At 41.4% G+C, this 21,321-nt stretch overlaps 1 long non-coding RNA gene across 2 annotated transcripts in view; it reads right to left on the reverse strand.

Annotated features, from left to right (window-relative positions):
• The window catches only part of LOC130254240 (uncharacterized), an 89,542-nt gene extending 72,311 nt beyond the window's left edge, over nucleotides 1-17,231 (reverse strand). The window contains exons 1-3 of one of the 2 annotated variants that reach the window (XR_008840662.1): nucleotides 17,081-17,231; nucleotides 16,541-16,677; nucleotides 4,665-4,740 (exon numbers count right to left, since the gene is read on the reverse strand). This is a non-coding gene — a long non-coding RNA (uncharacterized LOC130254240). Of the gene's footprint in view, nucleotides 1-4,664; nucleotides 4,741-16,540; nucleotides 16,678-17,080 lie in introns of those variants that run through there. The other variant, XR_008840661.1, reaches the window with a different exon arrangement.
• Nucleotides 17,232-21,321: the final 4,090 nt, after the last annotated feature.

Below are 21,321 nucleotides of genomic sequence, written 5' to 3' on the forward strand. Positions count from 1 at the left end.
CATTTGCAGCACTTGCACATCGTGTTTGGCAAATTTCGTGACAATGGGGCATTGCTATGTACACAAAGTCCATTTAAAAACTGCATTTCCTAGGAAATGTAGAAGTAAGAACATGAAAAACAAAATATAATTCATGTAGGATCTAAAAAAGCACTTTCTGAAAAGCTTTTCCAGTTTTTCCAGGTTTTTAAAACAGATTTACAGAGCAGAAGAGCATTTGCAACAAAAACAGCATTACTTTTCAACTGAGGAAAAGCAAATTTTCAAAGTGCTGTTTCTAGACTGAATCACAACCTTTTTATTGGCAACACTCTGAAGCTGTAAAGTAGGGAACATTTTACCCATGTCAGAAGTTGTACAGGTGTGAAGAATAAAAACATAGAGGCCATGTCAAGCTTGCAGGGCCACAAGAGTTTAGTCAAGAGACCCCTGAAAGCAGGAAAGAAACAGCTTTGAGTCCCAACAGGCATCACTTTATCTGGAAGTTTATCAAGACCTTGACCAGAAAATAGGAAAATAGATGCAAATTGTTTCAGGAAATCAGCATTGTATTTAAAATTATCAGCATTGTACTTAAAATAGGCTGGGAAGGAAGCACACAGGTCAGGTATTTGAGAAACATGAGAGATTTTGTTGTTCTTAGTGAGAACCTCAGCCCACCACAACAGAGATGTAGACTAATTAGAGAGTCACTGCTGAAGGAATTAATGCTTCCCCAGTGGGTGCAGTGCTTAAAAAAAAAATCTTTTCTAGTTGTTTGGAGGATGAACTGTTCTTGAGCTAGATCCAGCTCCTACTGATAATTCTGAGAAGGGGAATTTTGTCTGTATAGCACCAAGCAAAAGAAGGTCCCATAAGGAATAAACCAAACTAAACCCTGAAGAGGAGAATGATAAAAGAGCACCTGTGCACAGGTGAAACCACCCTCTGTAGAGGTTTGTTTGAAGAGACATCTTCAGAAAATTATTTGAGCAGAGGTAAGTGTGCAGAGCCTTGACAGCTCTAGAGTTTCATTTCACTGGGCATGGAGCCAGTGTTAAATGGTTGTTGCAACTTGTTCTTTCCTTCCCAGGGGTCACAATAGGAATTTCTTAATCCATGCTGATTTTCCTCTAGAGTACTAGAGCCCAGAAGATTCTACCTAATGCAGAGACAAGCCTGGGAAGGGTTGTGTCTCAGTGTGAGTCAGGGGTGGCTTTGAGCCTACAGGGTTTAGGAGGAGAGGGAAGAGGAGAGGCGGCGGAGGTAAGGGTGATCTTCATGGGAGATGAGAACAAGACAAGGATGTGAGACTTTCACTGCCCAGTTTGAGAGACTCTCCCCTCGTTTTCCTTCAGCACTGAGACAACTCCAGGGACACTGCAGGGGCATGAAGCCTTCCTGGCTAACCAAGATAGCAGTCAAGCACAAGCGCTCGCACGGAGGGAGCTGAGTGACAGAGCTGCTAACTGGCAGCTCCCCGCAGCCTGCTGTGCTAGCAGGAGTTCAGCTGGTGCTGTAACAGGGACAGCGCTCCTGACAGATCCCCCACACGCAGGATCCTGAAATCCTGACCCCTGTGAAACGGGTGGGTGTCTGTCATTGAGTTAAGCGGGGACGCGACTCCGTCAGAAGGCGCTAATGTTTCTTTTTTTATTCCCCCCACACACACATGCACCCCTTCCTTCAGAAACACTCGAGTCTCAGCAAAGCCACCCTTTTCTGGATCAGCCATGCAGAGTGGTGAGAGGAGGAAATGACCTTCAGCACCCTGCTTTTTATATGGGGCTTGCAGAAATGGGGCAGCCTGTGTCCTGGGGTAGCAGCGCACACATCCCCAAGGTTTGCTGCAGGGCTCTCAGCTGGCCCAGGGACACCCTGAAGTCCCCTCTGCCTGCTGGGGCAGGCAATGTGCACAGAGACAAGGCAGGACAAGGTGGAAGGGCTGACAGGACTGAGCAATCTTCAGGAGAAAAATCTCAGAATCAGGCTCTGTTAACCCAAAGGTGTGTGGTGCACTCCTGCTCCTCAAACCCCACTGAGCAGCCCAAGTGATGATAACCACACGTGGCTGCCAACAGGAGACAAGCTGCAATTCCAGACAGAGAATTCTGCAATTCCAGACAGAGAATTCTGCAATTCCAGACACAGAGCTAAATAGGAATGCAGTGTATCCCAAGGACTCTGGGTTTGGGTCCTGACACAGCTCTGGACGCAGTGCCCAACTTCTCTGCTCTTTCTCTTGTCCTGAAGCCAGCTATGCATTGTCTCTCCCTGCTTGATTCTGGCTGACTCCAGGAGCTGCAGCTCCTCCAGCAGCACCTGGCATGTCCTTAGTGCCACCTCTGCTGCTCCCAGGAGACCCTCTGGGCAGCAGCACAATGCAAAGCAAAGCTCCTGCACCTGCTGAGCTTTTGACACTTCTGCTTCTGTCAGGACTGCTACTGGGAACCAGGTAAATAAAACACAAATTTAACTGCCCACCACAGCAGAGACACAGGGGCAAACTTCTGCTCTTTGTACCTGTGTAGCTACTTTGCACTTCAAATGGAAACCTTGCACAGAAGCAACATGCAGGGAAAAATTCTGTCCAGGCTGTGTGCAATCAGCAGGTTTGAGACATTTGAAATCTGGGGGGAGAAAAAAAGGGATGTTTTTATTTCTGTCAATCCCATGCTGAGACATGCCAGAAAGGCCATTCCAGAAGTGTGGTCAGGCCAAAGTGAACTATAAATTTTTTAAAAAGCTCTGGATCCAGCACTCTAAAGCAGAGCTGGAGACAGAAATCCTCTCAAACTTCTTTTCAGATGTATAAACCATCATTTATAACACAGAAAGTTCCTACCAAAAAAAGTATAGCATTTTTGTCTGGCAGATTTCAGAGGGACTTTATTATTGACATGCTGGTTGCTGTTATGTGAACCATATAAAGTGGCTTAAATATTATACAATTCCTGCATTAAGGCAATGAGTGAAGCAAACAGCCTATTGTGAGCTCACACTAGATCCTGAGCAGCTTTTTGGTAAAATCTAATCTTTGATTTTGAAAGCTGAATTTAAACCCAGACCCTCCTATGCTCAAACATAGAAACATAACAGGTGAATCCATTTCACTCCCTTCCCAAACCTGCAAGGGACCTGTTTGCAGAGCATTGTATTCCTTCCTAAATCTGATCCTCTGCCTCTGGGGGGATCAAATGGAAGCTTTGTGTTACTTACAGACTCTGAGTCATATCAGTTCTAATAACAGCAGATCCAGGCAGTTCAATATCTGATTTCATCATCCTGACACAGACAGCACAGAACTAGAGGTTATCATCAGACATGTCAGATAACAAGAGGGGAGGAAATTTCTCACCTACAGAATTTAAACCTATTACATCTCTAAATGCAGCACAAAACTATTTTTATAATTCAATAGGTTTCTAGTAAAAGAAAATAAATCATTTTGCTTTTTGCTTGCCAGAAAATCAATTTAAGAATACAGCAGTACTCACATTGTCTGCTTGTGAGTAGACCAGGATCCTGTGCTGTTCCTTCTCTGATCTCAAGGAGTTTTTTATCATCCACAAAGCATATCTTGTAAAGGAGCTCAATGCTACTATAATAGACTGGCTTTGTTAACACAAACCAGGGATTCACAAAAACTGCCAAATTTCTCTAGACCTGGTCCCAAAGCTTATGCTTTTGACAGTAATGTCTTCTTTAGTCCAGCAGTGAAATTTAATTTTCTTGTTTCAAATTCAAACCTCATTCAATCTCTTTTGGAAGAAAAGCATCTTTCACCATTGCCATTCCTGCCTTCATTTCCAAACAGAATTAAGCTTGCACAACAGATGCCACTTGGCAGAGTGTGTACATACATAACTCCTCCAAAAGTTTTGAGCCCCTCAGCTGATTTGCCACAGGAGTAAAATATCTCAAAAGACATTGAGTCTCACAGGTTTAATAATTACACCTTTCACTAACACAGAGGAAAGATTCCAAAACCATGCCTTTGAGTACAGAAAATTACTGAATTTGTTTTCCCTCTAGATGCCCTCCCATGTCCTGTCTTCTGGTTGGGGAAGAAATGAGCATCTGCAGGAGGTGGGAACCAGAGGATGGGACTGCAAGGTGTGTTCTGTCCAAGGATCAGGCTTGGAAACACTTGGCAGGAATGGGATGCAAAGATTCTGCTTTGAGTTTTAGGTGCCACATTTTTAAGCCTGATAAGGTTATTTGCAGCTCTACAATTGGTGTTTTTTCTACACACTGCAATTGTTTCCAATTGTATTTTTGGGAGCTGAATTTGGTACAGTGGAGGAGAGGCAGTAGTTTGGTTTCTGTAACAGAACATCCCAAACTAAACACCACCAGCACTGAGCTTTGTCTGTCACCAGTCCATATTCACTAAATACATCTCTCGTTTTGTCTTCTGAAAATAAGATAACAAAAAAATTGCTCTTTTGCTGTTTGTTTGTTCTTGCACAAATATTCACAACATTCCTGAGCAAAATCTCACAACAACAGTATGTGGTACTTACATTTCCACAGAGAAGACAACTTCATGCAAGAAATGTCTTTTGTATCTAAGGCCTTTTTTCCCTCCTTCAGTACAAAACCAGTGTTTTAAGTCCTCTCCCTTAATATTATTCTTATTTATGAATTTTCAGGATGGATGAGAAATAAATAATTTAATTGCACTTCTTCCAAAGTGTTGTATCTGGGTATCCAAAAGCTGAAGTAGTTAATCATGGTCTCAGCAGATAAATTTTTATGCTGTTATGAAAAAAAAAAAAAAGGGCAAATTGATCTAGGATTAAAGTACTATCCTACATTTCTTTTTAAGTCTTAATTAGAAGCTTATTGATTTTTCTATAGTGTTAGAGAGAGGTAACATAAAATGGTTTTGTGAGCAATGAACTCTTGGTACTTGCAGCATCAATATGAAATGCAACTGCTGTGTATGTTCCATTATGCTAAGTGGAAATCCATATATGAGGTATTTTTGACATAAAACTTTTAAAATAAAGGTAAGTGAAAGGTGGCCAAGAGCATAAAGAAGTGTTATTATGCCTGTTTTTGAGGAAAAACCTGATACAAAAAGTTTAGGTGCAGGTCAAGTTCTCAATCTCACCAAATCTGAATCATCCATCCTCAGTTTCAGTGCTACTCACATTACTGCTCTCATTTTTCTCTCTCAGGTTAATCAACAGCCCTGAACTACCCAGAAGTCAGGTTGTGATGTCAAAGCCCAGCACCTCCTCCATCCTCCCACAAAGAGAAGCTCCCTAAGGGTTTCCAGAGAACAACCTTGGGCCTCTCCCCCCTTTCCCTGTGCTGCATCACCTGCTGAGGCTTACAGCAAGCAGCCACAAGAATTTACCCAAATCTGCACAGCCAGCACCCAGCTCAGTCCACAGGGGATCTGAGGCAGAAATGCTCTTTTTGTGCTGTGCCACAGCAGTAAGTGATCCCCTTCACCAAGTTTAGCTCCTGTCCCTGGCTGGCAATGAGCCTTCACCCCTGCTCCCTGTGCAGTGCAGCAGCACCAAGGAATTCACACTTGCAGGCAGATTTCCCTCTCCAGTTTGCAGCATGTTAACAGCAGAGGTTAGATGTGCATTGTTCCTTCTGCTCCACACATCAGCTGGTCACAGCCTGGCAGCCCCACTAAAAGCATCTGGGGAGAAGAGTTAATGCTCCAGCACAGAGCTGTGCTCAAGCTTGCAATTTACCCTGCTTGTGATGGGAACTCGCTGCAGTTTTGGCTCTCAGGGATTCTCCAGGTGTGCATTCACATTCCCACGAGTCAATACTGGCTCCTAACAGAGAAACTGTCTCACCAACCAAAAATGAAGTGGCTCACAGAGGCTGCACTAGCTTCACTTCCTCCTTTGGATACTTTACAAGCCAAGAGATTGCTTCAAACTTCAGGTTTTAAGAGTGGAACTTGCACAGTTTTACATCCAGAATTGGGAAAGATTTTGGGGTGACCTAGCAAATGCTGAGGGGTTTTGTAGTAGCATTTGGGAATATTTATTCTCCTGCCTCAGAAGGAAGTTTCATACATAGCCTACACAGTAGACAGTTTTGAAAGGAGAGACTCTTCTTCTAGAAGAGATTCTCTTCTCACAGAACCTTAGAATCATTTGGGTAGGAAAATACCTTTAATATCATCAACAGTTGAATCAGCACTGCCAAGCCCATCACTTAACCAGGTCCCCAAGTCCCACATCTACATTATTTTAGATACTTCCAGGGGTGGTGACTCCCCCGCTGCCCTGGGCAGACTCTGCCAGTGCTTGAATTTCCTTCAGTGAAGAAATTCTTCCTAACATCCAATCTAAACCTCTCCTGGCACAAACTGAGCACTCTTCCCACAGCCTGTAGTGGTACCTGGGGTTGTTGTGATCCAAATGCAGGAGCTGGCACTTGCTCTTGTTGAGTCTCATACAATTGGCCTCACTCCATTGATCCAGCCTGTCCAGATCCCTTTGTAGAACCTTCCTGCCCTCCAGCAGATCAACACTCCTGCCAACCTTGGGGATTTGTATGGAATGGAATAGAAATCTGAGTCATAAACCAAGATACTGTTGAATAAACAAAATAAGCCTCTGGGTTTATTTCCAGCTTTTTATCTTTTAGCTCAAACCTAGGTGAGCTTAAAAGAGATATTTGAGCTGTTTGATATATTAATTTATACAGACAACCTCATTAGCTCACAGCATCCTGAAATGCTTGTACTGTTGAAAAATAGCAAGAAGTTGCCAATTTGAGAAAACATCAAACTGAGCAGGCCACTGGTCTGGCCTCAGTGATTTTGAGGAATGCACACATTATGGCAACATTCTTTTTCACTGGAACCTTTTAGTTTCTTCTCCTGGTCATGTGGCAAATGGCATTCAGTGCTGCTGTTCCAGGTTCCACAGCACTGCACTTTCCAAAATTAATTCAACCCTTGTGCCAGGCTCTGCTAAAATTTCCCCAGATTTGCTCTGTTACAATCTGGAAAGATGGAGGAATGAGATGAAGTCAGATGCCTCCAGCTGAAGAAAGAGAAGAGGCACAGGCACAGGCTGATGGAGAAATGTTTAAGAGCAGACACCCAGGAGGATTTGGGGTGGCTTTAGACAGTGAGAAGCAAGTGAGAAGAGAATTGTCCAACAGAGCACATTTCCAAATCTGCCCACAGGTAACTGGGCAAAGATTACAGTGCCATAAATAAAAGTTACAAGTCACTCCAGCACCAGTGAAAAACAAGCCAGTATCAAAGAATTATGACCTAAGCAAATGTGCCCACCTCTGCAGCCTGGCAGAGCCAGGGCAGAGAGCAGGCACACAGTCAGCAGCACTTGAGTGATTCAGGGCATGGATCACTCAATCCTCATGGGCAGCTGGACCCTGCCAAAGCTCCTGGCAGCTGCCCAGCAATGGGGTGGCAGCCAGACCCTGCATTGCTGCCAGGAGAGGTGAATACTGGGGTCTGTAATGCTTCCAAGAACATATCAAATTAGGCCTGTCCTGACTGTCTCCTGCCTGCTCTGGGAACATCAGAACTACAGCTAGAATCAGGTTGTTTGTTTGAGCAGAAGCTGTTGGGTGGGTGCTGGCAGGATGTTCATGTGCAGCCATGAGGATGTGAGATTGGCATCTGCCCATCCCTGCTTAGCCACAGCTCACTGGAGACCTCCCAGCAGACACAAAGGTGGATGAGCTCAGCTCCTCAACAGCTTTATTTCTGCCTCCCACATCAGACTTTTGCCTTGGTTTCTGATGATGCCCTGTTAGCCAGTGAGGGGAGCAAGGTCATAAATCTGCTAGTTCTCATCAACACTGGCACCCCTGTGATAGCCTCAGGTTTGGAAACCCTCCTGCCATTAGCAGATGAACCATTCATGAAATATTAACGTTTGCTTTTCACATGCACAGTCCTCCCACACAAAGAAGAATGCATTCACCATTCATTTCCCAGTAATTTTCAAAAAACACATTCAGGGTAGGAAAAAAACACTGAGGGGCACTACTGAGCATACATTTGGTTTCATTGTCAGAAACTCCTTTCCTGTTCCAGGTCCCATCAGTTAAAACTGATTTGGGACAGGCAGAATTACATCAGTCTCACCTCCTGGAGGAGAGTCTTGCAGGTTAAAAATGAGTTAAGGGGAGATTCAGAGGGCACAAATCTGACTGCTGTCACATAGGGAAGGAACCACTCCCTGGACATTACATTCCTTGGGGTAGGCACCTCCCTAGTGCTGACCATCATTTTCTAATCCAGCCAGGAAATGAACAGTCTCCCTCTGTTGCATTTTGGCTGTAGGAGCAGCAGAAAGGATAATGCAACACAGTTCCTCGTGTAATGGAGAAGCAAAAGGAGAAAGAGCTTTATTTAAAGAAACACTACACATATATAGGGTAGTTCATGCAAAACAGAATAGAAAAGGCTCATTGGTCCAAGAAGGCAACACCTCTTTGAAAACATGCTTTCTGCAAAACATCACATCTCCAGCAGGTGTTTAATCATTGTTATAATTTCTTGTCCTTGAACAGCCTGAGAAACCCAAGGCTTCAAGGCTGCTTTTCCCTGGTCCCAGCAGTATCCAACACCTCTCCATCACATGTCTCAGCTCCATGTGGCTGCAGCTCAGTTTAACTTGCCACTTACACCAGAGTAAACATCTGAGCTCTTTTCATTTCACCAGTGTAAGAACATAATTTAAGTTTGCATTTTTCTTTTTCTGCCTGTGAGCAGCACAGAAGCAAAGCCAGCTGTGAGATGGTGGCTGCAGCACTGTGCTGTGCCCTCCCCAGGACTAGAAAGTGACACTGCAAAGTCCATGTGGCTCAGCTGTCCACAGCACAAGAACATCCTCCCCAGCTGTTTATGTTTGGTTGTAGGAGTTTTAAACCTAAACATAATATGTATGACTAGAAACACACATGAAAAAAACCTAAAAAGCCAGAGCTTAAAAAAAATGGGAATTGCAGATAGTCTCAGAGGTGATTTGGAGACAGAGCCTTTGAGCTTGCAAGTGAGGTCTGTGCTGTGCTGGGTCAACACACTTCTTGTTTCTTCAGCTTTAGCAGGTAGCTGACAGCTACACCTTTGAAAGTGCTCACTCTAGGGCAGAAAAATGAAACAAAAACCTGTTCAGCTTTTGTCTAGGAAAATATAGTCGAGCAGTGATCCAGTTGATCCTTGTAAATATTCACAAGTCCATGTGTCTGTATCACTAGAAAGGTTAAGGGCAATTCACTCACAGCAAGAATCTGTGGCCAGCAAATTTTGTCACAAAAGAAACAAGCAGAGTACAGCTTATTAGAATATGTTAGATGCTAGCCTCCTTTGCCTGAAATGTTGTTTATATAAATAATACAGCCTGGAAGGTTTGGATTTAACTGAGCAAACTGTGAACAGACAAAATAAAATTATTTGTCCAGACTCCCTTCTCATCAATGAAGGAAGAAAAACTTCTAAGGCTCAATATGCCTGACTGATTTTGGATAGCTGTCATGGCATGAAATAAATCACTTCTTGAACATATCCATTCCTCTCCATCAGCTTTGAAGGGAGCCTCCACAACAAGTCAGTTTGAAGTGCAGATGTCTACCAGGTGAATCCCAGCTCAATGTCAACCCCAGGCATTCCTCTCCATTACTGGAGCTGAAACCTGTACTAATAAAGATGGGAGAGCATTTGCTGCATTTTTAACCTGCAGACAAAGGAAACTTCCAGTCAGCTGCAGTTGTAATTCCCAGTAGCAAAGCAGGAAAAGCAATCTCTTGGCTGTCAGCTTGTTTCTCTGTGAAGTTTCAGAGCTGTGGTTTTGCAGACAGGATATAGGGTATAACTTCCACTCAGCTTCAGCACTGTTGATGTTTTGCTCTCTCAACAGACAAAGCTCTCTTTTGCTACTCCCAGAAGAACCCCACGATTATTTTAAATCTCTCTGTGGCTGCAAAATTCTTTCTCATGCCAGAGAAACCCCCACACAAGTGAGGTGCAGCCTGTGCCAGGCAAAGTGACCTAGCAAAACCCCTTCAGGAGCAGATGTTCATATGCATAACCCTATAGGAGGGGAAAAAAAAAAAAAAAAAAAGAAAAAAAAAAAAAAAAGCAACCACCAAAACAAAAAAAAAGAAAACCCTGAAGAGTCCATACTCATTAGAGAAATAGAAATGCTTTAACCTGAAAACTTGTGAGCTTGATTGTTCGATTTTTATAATTGCCCCAAAATAAAGCAGATATCATAGGATGGTTTGGTTAAAAGGGACCATAAAAAACACCCCTGGTCCAGGAACACCTTCCACTAGACCAAGCTGCTCAGGACCCCATCCATGCTGAACATTTCCAGGGATGGGGCATCCACAGTTTTGGATTTTGACATCCCCCCACGTGTGGGAGATCAGAATTTTCCATAATTCAGCAGTTGCCTAAAGAAAAGTCAACAATAAAATACAGTTGATATCAATCAAAACAGATAAATAAAAGGTTTCTCACTGAATGCAATTTGAAGCAATCACAGGGAGGCATTCACTGCCTGTTAAAGCACCAGACACGTGCATCCAGCTCTAAGGATCTTGGGCACCATGTTTCCAGCAGGATACAGGTGTACAGATTTCTCCAAAGCATTCACTTTTACACAAATGTTTTCCAAAAGAGATGATTAGAAGAAAAATCTCACTTTGATCTGCTATTTACTATACCCATTAAATAGGCACTGAACAGATGGTAAGTATAGGACAACAGCAATAACATCAGCAGCAGCAGAAATATAGAAGCAAATATCAGCAGCACTTACACTTCAAAGCCCTGTCCAGGAACATACATAGTCAATTTTTTAAATAATATATTAACCATACAGACTCACAAGTGTTCCAAACAATTTATGTGCTTCAATCCTTTGTCTGGATGATTTTTTATTTTTTTTTAATCAAAGTTACTATTGGATCTTGGGATGTGCATTCTAATTGCTATAAATAAATCATGAATGACTGGCTCAATGTATTTTTCCATGGCAACTCCTGCGTCACACACAGCGTTACATTTTTGAAAGGGAGCTTTGCTCTTTGAGAGAGAGACAAAGATTCACACTTAGGATGGGCCTCAGACCAATTTTACAGTTTATTCTTGAGCAGAACATGTGTGAGCAATGAAACACAACAGTTTTCAACTAATCATAAATTACTCAGGCACCAAAGTTTCTATAGTGCCCCTCACCAGAGCAGGCATGGTATCTGCCCATGCTAAATGCAAGTTTTCTTGATTATTCAGGCACAGATTAACTCTGACTGCCTCAAACATGAAGCAAAACCCTGTTCCACTTCTGTCTCACACCAGAGTCCTAAGGAACCTGCCTCCTGAGGATGCCAGCAAGGATGGGAAGAAAATTTCTTTCCTGAGATCTGTGGTCTGGTCAAAAGCAGGAAGGTGACATCTGTGCATGGTAGGTTGGGCCAAGAAAATAGAAGGAGCTCTTTCCAACACAGAATTTGGCCCCAATAAGATAAAACAAGAAAACCTTGGACATATTTCCTCTACATCCAAAAAAATTTAAAAAAAGTTCTACATTACTTAAAATCACTCATCTGCATTAGGGAGGAACATTCCCAAAGTGCATATTTCCATCTGTTTTCTGAAAGGAACACATGAAATATTCAGTAATTTCACTAATTTACAGAACTGAAACCTGTTTTCCACTTATGAGGTAAAATTTTTACACCAGTTTAGAAATGCCAGTATTGAAAGCCAGAAACCTTCTACTATTAATTAAGAGAAATCAAGTTTAAAGACTCAGTTGTTTAAAACTTTCAAAGACCCATTTAAAGCATCAAGCAACTTCTGTAGCTCAGATGACACAATTCAGCTGCACTTCCTGAGAGAAAAAGTCAAACAATTTTAACTTCAAAACTTTAGGAAAGCAATTTCAGTTCCAGGGCAGGATGAAGCCTTTAAGAGGAGCTGTCCCCATCAGACCAAGGGTTCATGGACATACCTGGCTCCAGGCATCCTTCCACTTGTTCACTTCACCTGACATTTCATCCTGAATGCAAACCACACCATGGCCTGGCTTTGGTTTCAACTTGTGCAGATTCAGATGCAGACACCTTGGAGCATCTCTAGAACCTTACACTAAACAGAGCCCAGAGAGCTCTATTTTCAAATTTAATTGGAAAGACTCTCAATCAAGAAGCTCAAGCTCTTCCTGTTTCATGGTTTTCACACAGGTTTTGGCATCAGTTATTTGTTCTGCATTTTCTAAGATCTGTATATTTATAAGCAGTGTGTATTTATGACATCCACTACCCTCACTGCACAGTTTAATTTCAAATTATTCAGAGGAATTCGTGTTTATATTAAGTAACCTGCAGGAGATGACACACCTTTTGTTAAACAGCCATCTGAGGAGTAAAATTTACAATTATGTGCAAATAAGCTCACTTATTTCCAGTTCATGGTGAGCATCAGAAGCACAGAGTAAATTATCCATGCTGGTAAAAACTCTGCCTTAATTTTTTCCTAGGAGGAAATGGAGTTTTTAACATATATCAGCATCTTTTGATGTCTGATTTCCAGGGAAGATGTTGACCTGGTTTTGAATATTTTAGTCAAAATTTTTGTTTTGGTTTTCTCTCGTTCAGTGAAGAAATATGCACTTTCCATGCACACCTGTTTTCAAAAAGAAAACATGGAGATAAATATATACCTGCCAAAATCTGCACTGGACAGCATGTTCCTTGGTGTTATCAGTAAAAAAACAGGAGAGAACTTCATTTGACAGGAGAGATTTTTCATTATGACATGATTTTGAGTAGAATTGAAACGTTGCAATCTCTCAAGCATTCAGTTTAAACCAAGTTGAACTAACCACGAGGTTCCAGTGACAGGTAAACGTGAGATTTTCACGTGAATTATGTAAAGCCTCTTGATAATTACAAATGATTGTTAACAGCAACAAAGCTATCTCAATAATAACAATCTGGCTGGTGTTAATTATTACAGCTCTCCTGCTAAGGTGCCTTACTGTCTCAGAGCTTCTAGACAGAAGGCCAAATGAGAGTGGCTCGTACTTCATCACTCCAGTAAATCAAAATCACTTTAATTATTCTCCAGTGAAACTCCAAAGGCTTCAAGTCAGCATGGCACGAGCCATATGTTTCTTTCTGTTTGGGCAACGCTGCTAATTAGCAAAGTTGGGAAAAATCTTATTTCAAAGTGATAAAGCACAAACCTCAGCATATGTTTACTTGAGAAGAAGGAGATTTAATTGCAATGAGTGCATTTGCTGCTGTGTTAACAAGGAGGCTTCGAGGTGAGGCTTGGGAAGGATGTGGTTCCATCCTCAGCTGGTGCAGGTCACAGAAGAGCTGTGCAGGATGAGCCCACCCCAGCTGGCTCTGCTGCTCACCTGTGTGGGCTTACTGAGAGGTTAACAGTGCTCTAGGCACCAGCTTCCTTGGGTTATCTTCTTAGATGAGCAAAGCAGCTAATAGCTGCTAAAAAGTTGTCTGTTGTAGAAGTACATCAGTGTCAAAAGCAAAGTTACAGAATTTATAGTCCATCTAAGTTTTGGTATAAGGTTTTAAATAGAAGCAGAAGCTGTTCCTGGAGGTCCTGGTGGGGCTGATGTTTCTGGGCAGCTCCTGTCTTCTTCTCAGGTGTGGATGGTGGTGGTGAGCAAAGCAAAGCAAAAGCAAAAAGGCAAAAGCAATGGCCAAAAGTACCAGCTCTCCCCAACATACGTTCTTATATAGAATATTCTCAACAGGCTAAGACACAAACTCAGATCACCACCTCTTAACATATTACAATTCAATTTTTTAGCACACCAGGTTATGTATAAACTATGCATATGGTCTACCTTGTTCTATCTGAAAAATGTAAGCAATATTCTTAATATAGCTCTTTTATGTCTAAAACTATGTTTCTGGAGCCTCCACTGAAGAGACTAGTATGTTTTTATCTTTCACTAGAACTTGCACTTCTACTCTGGCATCTGAAACCTTTCACTCACTAAAAGCACTAGAGCTTATTCTAAAACTTACTTACTGACTCACTTATCCTAAAACTTAAACTTTCACCTTTACTTTATGTGTGAGTGGCTTAATATACTTAACCCATCCAGTGGCTTTAATTCAATCCCTGCACTCTGATTTCTCCCTGAAGAATTCAGAGAGACTCCTGGCTCACTGACTCCAACAACCACCAGATAAATCCTCCCTACATGGGACAGCACAAAAAGGCTTTGAGAGAGGAACAGTGTCCCCTTTTGAGGGCTGAGGATGTCTGCAATCTTAGACCTGGGATTTCCCTTCTCCTGAAGGTCAAACACAGTGTTTTACAAGCTGGAAGATTCCTGTCACAGGCACTAGTGGAGGAGTCATCCCCCACAGCAAACTTGAGGACAAGGTTTGTTGCCAACCAAAGAGCTAAAGGGCTAAAGAGCAAAGTGTTGCCTCCAAATCTTCTGACTTCACACTGGTTCAAAAAGCATTGAACCTGCCTGGGTGGGTACACTCATCTTGTGATTAGTACAGCTTTAACCAACAAGGAGATAAATCTATTTGAAGAGGACTATGTTTAGATATTTCAGACAGTTGCAACACATTGAGCAAACTCCAGAAATTCATTTTCAAGGTTCTGCTTATAGAGCACTAAGGGAATAGCTGAACCTCAGTGAGAACTTGAAGCTGAACATGAATACTACAAACCAGAGTCAACAAAACAGCATTCCCTTGTGCTACTGGGCAAAGCAAGGGGGGAGCAAATAGGAAAACACCAGCAGGAAAAACCTGACACTCTCTTGCCTGGTTTATTTCCTTAGTCCCAGCCTCATCCCTCACCCACCACAGAAAAGTCTTTGAAATTCCATCTCCTTTGTTTCCTCTTAAGAATAAAACCAGAACAGATCAAATAGAGGATGGTGAAAATAAATGAATCAAAAAGCTTTGCTAATAGCACTGGTGCTTCAGCAACTTGAGAAAGAAGGGTACTGATGATGGCTGTCATCAGGAAAACAGAGTGATTGCCCTAATTTCTCATCTTTACAATCAATTCCACAGTGAATGCATCCAGATATATCCAATTTCCCACACAGATGCTATTTCTCTGCCTAAAGATCCCTCCAACATTTCACTGTGTGTAATTTTTCACCTTCAGTCTTTCTTGAGATTTTTCCAAATGCATAACTCACGTCCCACATCTTCCCCTGGCTGCAAATGCCACATTTTTATCAAGCTTCACTCATAAACAAGTAAACTGGAAGAAAAATTTGATTTTAGGATGAGAAAAAGAGAAAATCCTTCAATTGTTTCAAGACACTAACTGCAAGCTAGAATGCAATTTTAAGAAAAAAAAAAACCCTCTGCATTTAGAGCTTAGGTCTAAATTATGCAGTTATAAATATTATGTTGGCCTAATCAATAACTTACTTTTTAGAGCACACTGAAATGATGTACCTATGTCTACTGGATATTGTTCATAAGCATCCTCTTACTCAAAAGGACATTGATGGATTTAGAATTGAAATGCTTTAAATCTGGAAAATACTGAATTATTTGACAAGCCTAAGAGGGACTTGAAATAGAATAAAATCCTGATGTCTCAGCTGCCATTGGGGGAAGTAAAAATGTATTTGAAAGGCCAGGTTTCCATACACATTTTTGTTTTGGCATTTCTTGGGCATCTCTCTAACCTGAGTTGTTGAGGTATAACACAGTTTAATGGTGATACCAAATACTGTGAAACAGAAATAAACCAGGGGCAGTTGTCATTGCCACAGCTGCCTGGTCATGTCCAGATTCCTCTGTGTTTCCACACTTAAAATTGCAGGTGACCTCAAGGAGGACTCAATTTCCTCACTGTAAAAATGTTCAGAAACACAAACATCTTGGTCAGTTACTAGCAAGATTTACTGTTAGATATTTCTTGAAGGTGCATAGAGATAGGACAAAAAAAAATGGACAGAATAGTAATTTCAGCTAGAGACTGGGTGCATAAATCACAAACACCCCCTCCTCCTTAAAAAAAAAAAAAAAAAAAAAAAAAAAATTATAAAGAAAATAAAAATATCTGTTCTCTGAGAGTTTAGTGAAACTCTGAAATGATCTGCCCAAACTGGAGTCTCCATACTTGGAGATGTTTGGGATTGTATTTGACAAGGCCCTGAGCAACCTGAGCAACCCATCCTTAATTAGAGGAGGGAGTTGGACTTCCAGAAATCCTTTCAAGAATAAATCACAAATCATTTAATGAAATATTTCATGAAGAACCTACAAGTTCTGGTGACCATTAAAATTTCATCTAAAGATTTTCTGAAATCCAGCCCACATGCTCCAAATTATGTTTGGTGCATTAAAACAACAAAGCACTACAATATTCACAGAGCACACACCCTCCTTTGGAGCACACATTGTCACAAGCTTGTTGATCAAAACTGAAATTGAAACACCCCAATGACACCACATTGCAGCAAACACCAAAATCGAGGAGGAAACACAAGAAATAAAAAAAATCACGAAGGAAAAGAGTGAAGGAGACAAGATGCTTCAGAGAACCCCCAAAGTTTTACTGTACCTTGTTAGTGCTGAAGATTGCTGGAGATGTGATGTAAACCCTTGTAGTTTGGTAGCAACTCTTCAGCATCCTATAAAAGCATTTTCCACGTATGGCATGATGTGAATGTACAATCCATTTCCCAGGATCCTTGTAGTCTACTCCAAATCAGTGAGGAAAAATAATCAGGATTCCCCTGTCCCTTTGTTTCAAAGACTCCTTAGCAAGTATGGTTGTAACAATCACATTTCAATCTGTGTTTAAATATTCAGTGACCAATCTTCATACCACCCCTCCTGACCAGTTTTTCCAGAGTAGAAATGATTTGTTTAGCTGATTTTATCGATTGTATGTAAAATTTTCTCTTTTCTTCCCCCTTTAAAGTCACTTTTGTGTCTCTGACCAATCTCCATATAACCCTCCCAAAGTCTTTATAAGCCCTGCTTTCTTTCATAGCTTGCATGCATAATTTCTTTATTAGGCAGAGTCATTCCAGCCCCTCTAAATATTTATTTCCAGAAAGAACAGGTTCTGCTGAGCTATTAGCAGCTGCAGTCTTACCTTCAAGCTGACCTGCCTGCCTCCACTGCGACCCTGCAGTAGCATCATCCAATTATATGTGCCCATCAATTCCCTCATTCTGGGGAAATTGGGTCTTTTTAAATTCAGAAGCCTAGCTCTTGCCTTCACCTCCACAGCTTAATATACAAGGTCAAACCCAACAGTTATGTGATTTCTGTTCCCAAAAGTCTGTGGCCTTTGCTGCTTCTTTTCCCCAGTATCTGCAATCTCCAGGATTGCCTCATATCCAGTTTTTTCTCTTGTAACTTCCATTCAGGTTCTAGAACCCAATGTTTACCAAAATCCTCCATTTTCTATCCAGTTATGACCTGATAAAGCAAAATACTGGTTCTCTCATTTTATTCACTGCTTCAAGAAAAAGATGTATTTAAATACCTTTCTCAAAAAAAGTGTATTTCAGGGTTAGTAAAATTCTCTCTTTGAGGCTGTGGTAATTCACTAATTAGTTGTATAGACTCATTCAGGTTAAGACAAAGAGCACAAAAAAGATGCTGCTCTTCCAAGTTCATCAGTCTCCCTGCAGGTAAATGAGCTGCAGTGATACCCACAGGTGGAGCCTGTGGTTATTGTATCTTAACTTCCCACACAAGCCTGAGCCAAACAGGGAGGGCTCTGGTGGCAGCTATTTTTGTGCTTTGACATATTTCCTGTGATACACAGAGAAATTGGTGAAGTGCTGTTCTGAATTTTCTCAAACAATATTTTCATACGTGCACACAAAATGGTTTGCAAGAAAAATAATCATCAGCTGGCAGCCAGACAACTCTGCAGATAGCTCTGAAAATGATCCCTTCAGACTCTGAACTGCCACAGTCACTGCTGCAAGGTCAGCATTTAAACAGTTAAAACAATGTAAATTTACACTGGGATTTTTTCAATTTGATAATAATTAACTGTCATAATATTGTTGCTTAGCTGCCACTCTCACAGACCACCTGATTTACTGTTTCCCCAGCAAAGTTTTGCTTTTAATAGATGTCTTGGGTTGCAATACAGGATGTGACCAGGAATGTGTATTCCATCCCCATCTGTTAAACCAGGTGGGGCAGTGACCCTGATCTCCTGGCACACATTATCTGCTAATGGGCCATCTTTAAACCAGCTGGGCAATCATCTTTATCTTCCCACAGCCCATCCTCCCTCCAGGAGATATCTCCTGTTCATGGCCACTGAGTCCCAGAGCATGACTGATAAAATTCCATCATCCCATGGGAGATGCTCCAGCCAGGGGAGGAGCCAAGCCTTTCCTACCCAGATAAAAACTGACATTTTGGACACCAAGGCACCTTCTTTCCACTGGATTCCAGAGGAAAGCCAGACCCTTCCACATCATCCCTGGAGCTTCAGAGGAAACTGCACCTTCTCCAGGAGCACTGCTCCAGCTGAACCACATCTGCCACTGCAGGAGGATGCAGCCACCATTGAATGGGACTGTGCCAACACCCTGACTGACTGACGGGTGTCAGCTTGGATTCTGACTCTGGCAGGGTTGGGATTGTTCTTTGTAATACTGCATTTCTATTTTAATTTTCCTATTATTGTTATTCCTATTTGTTATTCCTATTCCCATATGTTTGCTTGAGAGCCCCTTAATTTCAAAATTATAATAATTTGGAGAGAGGGGATTTACATTCTCCATTTCAAAGAGAAGCTCCTGCCTTCATTGGCAGACACCTTTCCTCCAGACCAGGACAACAGAATGCTCTTCAGATCTTTGGAAAGTCTCGGCTTTGTACATCACAGGGAGTCAGTCCTGGCCTGGCATGGCAGGATGGCTGTCTCCTGCTCCCAGCTCTCTTCTTGATCTCTGTGATCCCAGACAAGCTGCTTCACTCTGCACTGGTTCTGTCTGCTCCACTTGTAATCAGGGCAAGACCACATCCCTGGCAGGTGTCTGTGTGTGCCTGCATCAAATGAAGTGTCATATACCCCTGCTTTGTGGAGAGTAAAAACTTCCATCACTTGGTGTAAGGGAAAATAATAACAATAAATTAGAGAAAAAAAAAGGGGTAAAGATTTCTCCTGAAGAATTAGCACTTACATATTTTAAATGTGCACTAGATGTTACATTTAAAATACAAGTTAAAAAGATGTGTGAGTAATGCACCTATAAATCATCTTACATATATGAATAAGATATGAATCTGTTTTTGTTTTCAGCTAGGAAGACTATTATTCCAGTTCTGGACAAACCACAACACATTTAGTGTGGGAATCAGACCCAAACTTAACAAAACAACAAGTGTTGATTCTCATCCTCCATAAACAAGACAACTGAATACAAACTTCAGCATTTCACAGCAAGGAAAATTTTATTTTTCTATAGAAACAGAAAATTCGAAGAGCTTTAACATTTTTGACAATTATATTCACTCTGCAATACATCTACATCAATCACCACCCACGCATGCTTTGAAGACTGAAAGTAGATAGTAAGTCTAGCAGAACTTCGTGGTGGGAGTTGTGAGGCTTTTTTTATAGAACCTTGAAAGTAGGCTTGTAAAAAGTAGCTCTAAAAACCTGGTTAAATCCCAAGGATATTAAAATTTTGGACTGACTACTCATTTCCCAAGTTTTAAACCAGTGGATTTGCCATTTTAGGGGATTTTTAATTGAAGACAGGATAATTTAGTTTGATTTTTTTTTAAAGAATGGATTACTTTAGTTCATGAAAGTGTTTTGATTGGGAAATATTATTAACTTTACTGGGGACGAGGTCAGAACAGAAGGCCAGTAATTCTCCTGGTCCTGCAGATTTACAAATCCACCACTGAAATCAAAGCAGGCAGATAGGACAAAAAATTTCTCATTACAACTTGGAGAGAGCCCAAGATAAAGCAAATTTTGGCCGTTTGGCCTGATCTAAACTTGTAACCACATGGGTAACAGCAGTTTCCCATCATTCATATGATAACCACAAAGTTTCTGACTGTCTCAACACAGAGTTTCAAAAAAAAGTTCCAATCCTGATGCTTCAGCTTCAAATGAGAGAGAGAACTCAACATATGCAGTCACTGGTTCTGCATCTGAATAGAAGGAATCCACATGAGAAATTAATCCTGTCAGACCTTCCAGCAGAGCTAAGTTAAAAAGAAAACAAAACAGAAGACTACTGGAGGGACTTAATTTTTATTGATCTGAAATTTAAAGCAGGATGAGAATCAGTTCTTTTTCTGTATGGACCAGTGCACTAATGCCAGATGCAATAGCTTATATGGGTAAAAAAAGCTTTGTTTTAACTAAACTGACCCCACATTTTTATCCTTGGGACAGGAAAATAGTCAAGGCTCTCTTGTACCCAAGCCTGAGCTTTTAGCAATCAACCCAACAGCCACCTACTCAATATTTTAATTTCTCTGGTGCATATTTCCTTCTCAAGGCATCACTTCCAGAAGTTTTTATTCTGGGCTCTGAGCTAAGGAAGGCAACCAGCCCCCTTGTGCAGAGTCCAGGGCAGTAAACTCACCCAAATTAATGTAATTTGACTCCAGGACTGCTGCAGACCACAGCAAAAGCTCACAGCTGCTGGCTCCTCATGGAGCTCTTCTGCCTGGGGGATGAGGAGGTCACAAATTGGACTCTCTGCTCTATCTTGAAGCAGCTCTGCAACAGCAACATGTCCCTGCAGTTCCTCAGCCCTGGACTTGTGGCTGCCAGGAACTTCTGCCCAACTCACAGTCTCAAAATTATTATTATTATTATTATTATTATTATTATTATTATTATTATTATTATTATTATTATTATTATTATTATTAATAATAATAATAATAATAATAATAATAAAATATTATTGTTAATAATAGTAATAATAATTGGTATAATAATAATTATAATATTAATAATATTGCCTGTAGGTGTAATTTAGATACTAGAAGCTTTTTTTTTATAAAAAAATCCTGCTGGAGTGGCACTCAGTGGCAGCAAGGATCAAGACACGCAGCTTGGTATAATACCCATGACCAGAGCCAGACTGAAGCGAAGAAAATCCTCTAGAACATAAACTGACCTTTCCTAGATGCTCTGAACATCCTGAATATCCCAGGGGAAGCACCTAGGAGGGCATGCCAAAGGATTCAGGGCAGAGGCAGCCAGAGATCCTGGTTTTTAGGACACAGATGGGCCCTTTAGACAGAACAGCAGAACACAACCAGCAGGTGCACAGCAGCTTTACTGCTGCTTCCTCAGAGCTTTGAGAAGCACAGAGCTCTGTAGGAAGC

The sequence above is a fragment of the Oenanthe melanoleuca genome, chromosome 5 (genome assembly GCF_029582105.1).
Source record: "Oenanthe melanoleuca isolate GR-GAL-2019-014 chromosome 5, OMel1.0, whole genome shotgun sequence".
NCBI lineage: Eukaryota > Metazoa > Chordata > Aves > Passeriformes > Muscicapidae > Oenanthe > Oenanthe melanoleuca.